Here is a 10,828-nt window from a genome sequence, read left to right on the forward strand (position 1 = left end):
AGGTGGCATTTACTGTCTGTTGCTGTCTTCTCAATTCTGGTTTTGTATGCATTTGTTCTTAAGGCTTGGTGTTGTGCAGCCAGAATTAGCCCCTCTGTCTCTTTCTTCAACTTTCCTATTCTTAGCCATTGCCTGGTCTTGTTATCTGCGTTGCCTGCTAGTTTTTTTGTGTGCTGGCCATGTAATACTTTGCCTTGCTATGTCTGTTTTCTATTCTTCATTTGTTCTTTCTTGTAGGCCAGTTTGGTCTCTTCAGTATTCAGTAAGCCTTCATGGTGTACTAGCTTCAGTGCATCTCCTTCACTGTCCTTCAGATATTCTTCTAATATCTTTTTTTCTTCTTCAACTGTCTGGTGTACTTCCAACATTCCATGCCCACCTATGCTCCTTGGTAGGTAGAGTCTGTCAATGCCACTGCATGGATGAAGGGCATGATTCATTGTCATTATTTTCCTGGTCTTCCTATCCAGGGCTTTTAGTTCAGCTTGAGTCCAGTCCGCTATTCCAGCTGTATATCTAATGACTGGAATTGCCCAGGTGTTAATTACCTTGATGGTATTTCCTCCACTGAGTTTGGACTTTAAGATTTTCTTCACTCTCCTGATGTATTCACTACTAACCTTCTTCTTTACTTCATTGTGCATGATGTAGTCAGCCTGAAGGATGCCCAGGTATTTGTAGTGATCTTCTTCATCCAGACTCTTGATGTTATTTCCACACAGCATCTTGATTCCTTCAGTTTTCACTACTTTTCCCCTATTGATGGAAAGGGTGGCACATTTGTCCAGTCCAAACTCCATTGTAGTATTTTGGCTGTATATTTGGACATTGTTGAGCAGCAATTCCATCTCAGATGTTGTTTTTCCATATAGCTTCAAATTGTCCATGTAAAGGAGGTGGGATAGTCTGGCAGATGTTTTTGAACTTTGATAGACATGGCCTGACTTGGTCAGTATCACTGATAGGAATCAATGCAATGACAAACAGTATTGGTGATAGTGAGTCTCCTTGCAAGCTTCCTCTCTTGATGTTAACCTCTCCCAGTCTATCACCATTGACCAGCAACTGTGTTTTCCATTGTGCCATTGATCTTTACACAAAGCTTCTGATGTTTCCACTGACTCCTGTTATTTCAATGCACCTGATTATCCAATCATTGGCAGGGAGTCGAATGCCTTCTTGTAATCAATCCAAGCTATATTCAAGTTGGTCTTTCTTCTCTTGCAGTTTACCAAAATTATCTTGTCAATTAGGAGCTGATCTTTTGTCCCTCTGCTGTTTGGCAGTTTCCTTTCTGCTCAGATGGGAGGAGCTTGTTTTCAACTAGATGCTATTGGACTGCATCAGCTACCACCAGTTAGCAATTTGAAAGTTGTTGGCAAGCAGATAATTATCAGGTAGGTTTTGGCAGATGTTAATCAATGTTCAATTTCACTTCCTTACAGTGTGTTGTTAAACTGCTTGGCAATGAGTAGGTGCTGAGCAATCAGATGTTTCAACCAAAAACCATGCAGTTCATCTTCACGTGGTGCTGACCAATTCTTGATCTTTCTTGCCCTTTTCTCCACCATTTCTGCTGTTATTACACGTTCTTTCATTTCAGTTTCTTTTTTATTCTTATCTACCTCTTTTATCCAAGCTGCATGCTTGTTGAATTTCTTTGGGTTGTCCCATAGCTGCATCCAGAACTTCATTGATTCTTCTTTGTCAGGTGTTGACTGGTTCATTGTAGTCTCTCCATTGATGGCTTGGTAAAAATGTTTCTGATTCGACTGGAATTGGAGATTCTGCCTGTAGTGTGCAATTCAAGCTTCATATCTGCTGATCTTCTTGGCTATGGCTGTTATTTGCTGCTTTATTATTTTCAGTGCTTCTTTGATCTTCCTTGTTTCTAGGTGTTATTTCTTGAACAGGTATTTCTTGGTCTTCTTGTTCTTCAGCTTCTTTTCTTTCATCTGTTTTAGCTTGCTTGCATCTGATCTTAGCATGCTGATCTTATTTTCCAACCTGATCTTTCATTTTGGTGGTGCACTGTTTGAGTTCTTTTCTTGTTTCTTGATTTTGCATCCAAGGTATTCAGTTATAACTGCAGCCATGCTGTACATAAGTTGGTTTGTTTCTTGCAGTGAGATGATGCTTATATCTGATGTTACAGTTTTGGCATCTTTTAATATTTGTGTTAGCTGTTTGTTTGTAACAAGCTTCAATGCAGGCAACCTTATTCTGTTTTCTTAGTGCTATTCTAGATGCTCAGTTATTCTTTGTTTCAATTCCTCTTGTTTTTTAGTTAGAGGGCTTTGTTCTTTCTGAGGAGACGGTGCCTGGTTTGGGAATGAGAATGATTTAATAGTAATGCTGGCTTCCTCTACTTCTGACTCCCCTGGGTTGTCTCTACTGTCTGAGCTACTTCTGGCAAGTCTTCGATTTCTTTGCCCTGGGCAGTTCCTCCAGTCCTACTTCTGTGAATATTTTATTTCATGTTATAAATCAACATTGATCTGCTAGCCTGTGTTTTGTTATTTCTGATTCTGGATGTTGTTCTTTCCAGAAGTGGTGCATTCTTTTCAGATATCCTCTTCCTGTTGGACTTGATTTTAATAGCAGATCATTATTTCTTTGTTTACAGTCCTTGTATATTTGTGATGGGTCAAGTTTTCTTCCAGTAGTTCTGCAGCTGCTGGCCCTGGTTGCTCAGCCAACAGTCCTGAGTCCTGTAGCCCACTTGTCACCAGATGTCCAGGAACTAGAACACCTAGCATAGTCCTTGTTTACCTGGGCAACAACTGATCCAGTATAGGTTTCTGTAAATTACATCTCACCGTATTGTTTATGGGAGAGACACTTTTCGTCTGGCTCCTCTGATGAGACCTGTCCAGTATGGTTGAACCTCTGACATAACTCTTATCCTTCTCGGAGCACACATGCCCCACAACCATGTCAAGGTAGTGCCTCACTGGGGGATGATGATGATGATGATGATGATGATGATGATGATTTACTGGTGGATCTTCTGGCACCCACAGATGCTGTGATACAGACCAGTATTATATAAAGTTATATACTTAGGATTAGGTTAGCCCATGGTATATCTAATTTCCTCAGCTATGCCCAATTAAGCAGGCATATAGTGATCAAAATGTATCAAAGTTAATTTTAAATAAATGCTACTGAAATTAATGGGATTTTGTAACCCAGTCATCAACTTAGTTGCTTGCCTGGAAGTGTGCCATTGATTTCAGTGAGATTTATTTACAATTAATTATGATTAGGACTCTTACTGTTCTATTGATTTCAGTCTCACTGCCTGATAAGAATGTGTAGGATTGCAACTTTTATTGCTGAATAGCACTTAGCACTTTAAATTGGTTTTACTGGATTTCATGTTATGAAGACAATGCATCACTGATCACTGACGTTTACAATGCATCATAACTCGTTTTATGCAAGATGAGCATATTTACCAGTGTTTGATCTTTATTACTGAAATCCTGTTTACCTACAATGTAGGTGCTATATCAATGATGGTGAACCTTTTGGGCTTGGCGTGTCAAAAATTCAGAAAATGCCTAACTCGACTATGCTGGCATGTCACCCCTGCCCAAACAAAAGAGAAACAATTGTTTACATATTCATTTATTTAAAAAAATACAGTCCAATCATGTGTGGTGCTAGTTGTTGTCAGGTGTTGTGGTGTGTCACCCTTGACACGCATGTCATAGGCTCGCCATCACTGTGCTATATGCATTGTATGTAAGAGTCAAAGCTCTTGAAATAGAAGGTTCCCTTCCAGCCTTCTCCTGTCTTGTTTTCTCACAGTAAGAATTATACTGTTTGAACGCACTTTTATCTTTAACTAAAAATTGTCTTTATGGATATATAGCACTCTTAGTTAAAACATGTTTTTTGTACATTGGTCCTGGAAACAGTAAGAACTGTGTTGTCAAAAATCTTGTTTGTATCTCTGGAGGAAAGAATGGACATGAGTAATTCCCCCCACCTCTCCTCATTTCTCGTCATTCATTAAGAATTACATACTGGCAATTATCTTTGGCTATAATTTGCATCTTTTTTAAAAGGCACTATTATGTTACCCTCATTGCTAATTGTAGCTCTTTTTTCCCCCAGAGCTTTAATTGTGGCTCACTTATTAAACTCTATTTAGCTGAAAGCTCTTGATTCTAATGTCTTCTTTCTAATTACCAGATTTTTTACAATATTGCACCAAAGAGATAAGTTTCCTATTGATCTAAATTCTTTATCAGATAAATTGTGAAAATACATGGAGTAGTCCTAGTAGGATTGCAAGATACAGTTTAACAAATCTGAAGAAACAGGACAAGTTTCAAGATTTATGTGTAAAGTATTTTCTTTATATATGTTTATCTATTACAATTTTAATAGTATACATTGTTTAATGGAGATTATGAGAGTCATTTTCACCATAAAACAAAATACTGTTCATTGTAGTGACTAAGGTACTGGGTTAGAAACCAGGAAGACTGTGAGTTCTATTCTTAGGCATGAAAGCTGGTTGGGTGACTTTGGGCCAGTCCTTCTCTTTCAGCCCAATCCACCTGATAAGGTTGTTGTGAGGGACAATAGGTGACAGGAGTGTTAGGTATGTACACTATCTCAAGTTGAGCAAAAATACAAGGCAGGATTAAAAAAAAATTAATCTACTCTTCCTTATTTTCTCATTTGAAATTCTTCCACAGGTAGAGATATAAATCAGAATTTGCAAAGTGAGATTTCTTGTACTGAGACAGTAAGTAAAACAACTTTTGTTTCAATGACAAAATAGGATTAAGGAATTGTTTCAGAAGGATGACACATAAAAGGTCTTTGCCAATTTTGTTAAAGAACAATATAGGTCCTAAGTGGTATCTACTAATGGATCCATAGTATGCTGTATACAGTGTCTTTGAACAATTTTGCCGCTTTCCCCCACACTTCCTTAGCATCTAGGGATACACTGGAAGCTCTTCCAGGCCAGATCACTAATAGTAATAGGAAAGAGTTGTTTTTGTTAGATTACATATGTATGTATATGAGAGATGTTAGCCTTTCTTGGGACTTTAGTCCCAATCATTTTTTTTCTCTTTCTCTTTTTCTCTTTCTTTGTCTTTCCTTCCAACTCAACAGACTATTGGAAAAAAATTATGTAAACAGATTAGGGGTTCTGTCAGTCTGTCCATTAGCAATAAATCTCTGAAAATTGGCCTGAAGTTGGGGGGGGGGGGTGGACGACCCAACCCTTATGCATCTCTACAGCAGAGAAAATTGGGCAGTGGCTTGGAATGCTGCTGACTGCTGCATTGTTAAGCCTCCTTTCCTCCTTCCTTTTTGTCATGGGATCCAGGGGATTACTGCTGTTAAAGGGTTGAACAGAATTCCAGAAATAAAGTATATGAAAATATTGTATTTATACAGTTTGGCCCAAATTGACACCAATGAAAACCATTCATTAGATTTGCCTGTAGGAATACTTTGGCTTAGGGTTACATTCTTGCTTTTTATATATACTTTTAATTTTTAACTTTCGTGTCTTCTAGCTTTTTATAATTCTTTTCAGATTTTCATTTTCACTCAACTCTTGATATATAATTTTAGGTCCTTTATGCTTCTTTTTAATGACTGTACCCTGCCCTGTATTCTATGACAATAATAAAGATTTGGTTTGGTTTAGCTGGGTTTGAAACACTTTTTTTAGCTAACCACATTTATTTATAGGGTCAAAGCTAATTTCAGAGACAAGTAAGTGTAAGCAATACAGTCAATAATGACAATGGAATGCTCTGACACTGGGGAAGTAGATATTATTGCAAAAAAAGATTCAGTTGTTAAATAGCTAGGTGATTACTGAAACTGTTGGGAAATTCTATGAGTTTGCATTTTCACTCAAGATGATACATTCACTTTTATCTCAAATATCTGAAGGACCCTTTTGATGGTGCACTTTTCCATTATGATTTCCTCAAGAGACATTATTTATTAATTAGAAAGACATTATTAACTTTTGTAATCAACTCAAGACAAGGATAGGCTTAACTATATGATGAAACTACAGATTCTAAGACCATGCAGAATTTGAAATTATACTGTTTGTCATATTTAATTTTTTGGATTGCTATTGGAAGGAGACTATATAGTCAAATAGTTTCTCACTATTTGTATTTGTAGAATAGAGCATTAATATTTGCTCAGTGCAATTCCCAAGGAATACATTCATTGGTTAATGGTAATTTCTCCTCCTATACTTTAATGCTAGGGAGGAATCTCTGCTGATATCAAATATTACCATTTAGGGAATCCAAGATATATGGAGAATATGCCTGTTAGCCCTTTGAGGTAGACCAAGTCAGGAAAGACACTCCATAAGAATGCTAGAAATCTACTTTATTGATGTAGACTATAGTAACACGATCCTGAAAGCCTGGCTGTGTTTTCCCTTCCTTCCCTTTTATAATCCAGGAGGTTAAGGGAAAATCAGTTTGAGTTTCTTTTTATTCTTCCTTTATTTCCAAGGCTTAAAACATATTAATACTTTGCATTCCATCCAAAAAGCTCAGAGAAGTTCCTTTTCATTTTATTCTCACTACCCTATGCAATAGGTTTGGCTGAGAAGTAGGATGAAGTAGGATGAAGTAGAAGTAGGACAACACATGCAGAATATTCTGGAAATATATGTTCTGCAATACATATGCAATATATATCTGCACACACAGAAAGGCTGTTAATAAATTAAGACTTTGCAGACAAAGTTAAAGTCTTTCAACTTGATATATGCTGAAAAGAAAATACTCAGTGCATTTATTTGTTATAACAAGATGTTCCTAACCAAGATATTTAATCTTTTTCTATTAGGATGAGGCAATTTTCGGATGGGTATAGAAAAAAAGAAAGAAGGGAAAGAAGATTTATTGATTGTTCTTATTTTCATTGTTATATACATATAATCATTCAAGAGAAAAACGTTTCCACCATCAGAAGTACTGGAATATAAGTGCCGTGTAGTTTATATGAAGCATGTATAATACAAACTATATATATATACGTGTGTGTGTGTGTGTGTGTGTGTGAAGTATACATTTGTAATTATTGCATTTAATGCATTTATGATTAAATACCACCATTATAACATTTTGTTTAAATTCTGAGTAAGCAATGCACTTTGTTAGCATTTTTTATAAATTCTTATATAGGAACACAATATAGTATGGATCTAACACTACTAAAAGAATATTTAGAATTTCAGAAGACAATAAGTTCGTATGAAATAAATATACAAGCCTAAGCATCTGAAGTTCCAGATTAATTGTATTCCCACTCAAATAAAATTGCATGCTTGAATCTTTGTATGTACAGTATGTTGAAAAAAATTAGGGTGGCAGTCATCAATCTCAGCTTGCCATAAGTAAAGTTCAAGGTAAGTGAAGCAGCAAAGTGTGAATTCATAAAGGTGATAAAGTTGAGATGCAGTGGCAGTATTTTATTGTTGCAGGTAGGCCTCCCAGTGTTATTCAGCCATGCAACCTACTGAGTGTTAAAAGGAAAGGTCATTCTCCCAACATTCACTGTCATGATATAACTTTTCATTGCTTCCTTGCCCCTATGTATGATTGCCTGGAAACCCCATGAGTCATAGTGCAAATATATATTATTTAAGAGTAACATGTTTCCTGAAAGCCAAAATAAAAATGATCCTTTCCTGAACAATAGAAAATTGTCACATCTGTTATTGTTTATTGTCAACAAAAATACCACTATTTATAATAGCACTTTATTTATTTATGTTTGATTTATTATAGATCAATAAACTTGAACATTTCAGTCCCCATCTAGTTACTTTATGTTTTCATGTATTACTTAGCATTCCACCTCAGAATGTTGTCACAAACTTGATATTCAGCCTCCATGAACAAGATACAGTTTAGATGTATGTAATGCATTTCTATCCAATTCCCTGTTCTCCATTAGTAATACATAAATACTCCTGTGCATGAAATCGGTCTGTAATAATGATGTGAACTTTGGTAGTTTACAATGCAGAAGCTTAGCACACAGTGAGGCCTAAAATAGCTGGCTGCAATATGTAAACTGCACAAATATGAGCAGCAAAAATAAGCCAAAATCAAAAACAATTTTGACTTCTTTATTCTTGCCCCCTGTCTACATTACAATCACACAATGGCTGTGACAAACTGGTTATGGCATTGGTCCAGCCTAGAAGTGGGGAATTTGTAACCCTTACATTGCTGAACTAACTCAGCAACCTCTCCAGTCTGACCAATGGTGAAAGACGTTGGAAGCTGCCATTCCACAATATCTGTAATTTTACAGGTTTTGCATTCCTGCTGTAGCCCATGTTGTAAAAATTGATCTGAAGGTATGTTTGATTATGTATCTGAATCTACCCTTCTGAATTCAGGAGAACTTACTGCCTCTTTCTGTCCTGACCAAGAGAATGTTGAGCAATTTAAAACCTTCTTATACTGTAACTATGTCATCCGATTGCAATATGCAGTTGTTAATGTAAATATTAAAACTAGTACTTTAAGTAATCAATTTTCTTGATCCTGAACTGTGACTCAGTTTCACTAACTGCAGTAACCTAGTCATGCACTTCAATGGTAGGAACGTTTCTAAGGGAGGGAGATGCTTAGGAAAGTATCTCCTTGTAATAACATATATTTGTGCAAGACTTCTCTGCTCAAATCATAGCTCATATGCAGCTTGGTGTTAGGAGAACTGAATGTAGCAACAACCAGTATATGAGCTCAGATTTTCATTAGGGAGCCTACAAGATAAGAAAATATGAATTAGATGAGTTCCTGAGAGATTTAGAAGTCATTTTAAGAGATGTTGATTGCTTTCATCTCTCCTTCATTTTAGCATCCCTCAGGACTGAAACCTTTTATTAATTATGCCTTGTATGGGGTATGTAAATGAGGTTGCATGTGCTTAGATTCTACCTTTTAAAACTGAATGTGGAAAAAGCCCACAATGCTTTTATTTTCTGAACTGAAGATTTTTGAGTTGAAGATGAATATGTCTGATCAATATGATAAAGGTTCATGAATTACTTTTGTTTTGCAAATGTATTCTTGAATGAAAATGAGAGAAAGCATTTATCTAAAATGATGACCCAAAGTTAAAATTGTATCCAGTCCACACCTGAGGCGCTTTATTTTATTGAACTCCTATAGCTTCAGGGAATATATCTTCCTATGGTATCCATGGATATGTGAAGATTTTTTTCTACCAGAATGGGCTTAACCATTAGGTGCAATGGAGCAGAGGCTTTGGGTTGCAGACACAGAAGATAGTGAAATAGGACCAAGCCCACACCCACTGCTACTCTTATCTGTTATCAACTGCCTCTCATGGATTCCCTGAATGAGATTTCAGTACATCCCCCCACTTCAAGGAAGCACATGGGTCTTGATGCCTTGTTTTGAGAAGTCTCCAGATGGAGGCACCAAGGTCATAAAGACTGAAACCAGCTTGCTATTACCATCTTGCAACTTCTTACTCTGAAGAACCACTCACAGGGTTGGCTGGGTGGGAGGTCCTGCCCAATGTATGTGGCTGCCCTATCAAGCTCTTTGGCACCAGCAGCCTCAAACCAAAACAGCTTCTCACAGAATCTTTAGCAAGTTTATTGAGATGAACGGGATAGGATTATAACAATCTCAGCCACTGTTCTATTACCCATTTAGAACCAAATGGGCAGAGAATTTCTTCATTTCTAACAGCCTTCCTATGATCTGGGGAGGACACGTTCTACTCACTGATAACAAAAATGCTTGTTTATTTAAGAGTCTACTGACTCATTAGCCTGGGAACTCATTATTACTGACCTCTTGGGCCTCCCCTCCCCTTTGAAAAAAAAGGTTCTTGATTAGCTACTCTACTCTCTTTACAATTTTATCTCTTCTTTCCATCATGTGTTCCTATAGCATGGCAGTACGGTCAGCAGTACAATCATGATAATTTCCCGAACTCAGACTCTATCCATGATTATAAATGTGCCACAGAGATCAGCACACCCCCCCCCCTTGATATTTAACATCTATATGAAACAACTGAGTAAAGACATCTATCACATCATGGTGAGTTTTTCATCAGTACGCTGATGATAATGTTCACTTATACATCTAGTGAGCAAGACATAACTAAGTATAAAGACAGGAAGAGCTAAAGATAGAGAGGCAGAACTGCTTGAATATCCATATGCACCTTAATGGCTGCTTTGAAAACATATGGTACCTACACTGGGACAGGACATTGGTAGATTAGGATCTAAGAAACCACAGTAAATTGGCAAGTATTTCTAATGACCTTTTGACAACAGCAATAGCTAGCAGATGTATTAATAAATAATGCTACTGAAATTGTTGTTGTTGTTGTTATGGATAATCTACAATTAGATTCACAGTCAAAGGCTGGTGAAACCTTAATAATTCAAGTCCTAACCAAGGACCTAAGAATTATTAAGGTAGTGTCTGAGGATATAGGCACTTCAAGCAGGATATATTTTTGTAAATTCAAAATTTCCAAATATTGAGGGAGTCCTTTAGATATTGCTCCAAGGCTCCAATCACAATTGGTATAACAGTGGATTTCTTTTTCCACAAGTGTTCAACTTTGATCTCCAAGTCCTGGTATTTTGGGATAGCTCTTCCTTAGTCCTAGCATCACCTGGTATAGCAACATCAGTGAACCAGACTTTCTTCTTCTCAATGACTGTTATATCAGGCATGTTATGAACAAGATGCCGATCTGTTTGGATTTTAAAATCTCATAAGATCTTAGCCCACTGATTTTC

Source organism: Python bivittatus, unplaced genomic scaffold, assembly GCF_059951505.1.
Source record: "Python bivittatus isolate LINGU-HERP-01145 unplaced genomic scaffold, Pbiv_v1 ctg000080_np1212, whole genome shotgun sequence".
NCBI classification, from domain to species: domain Eukaryota; kingdom Metazoa; phylum Chordata; class Lepidosauria; order Squamata; family Pythonidae; genus Python; species Python bivittatus.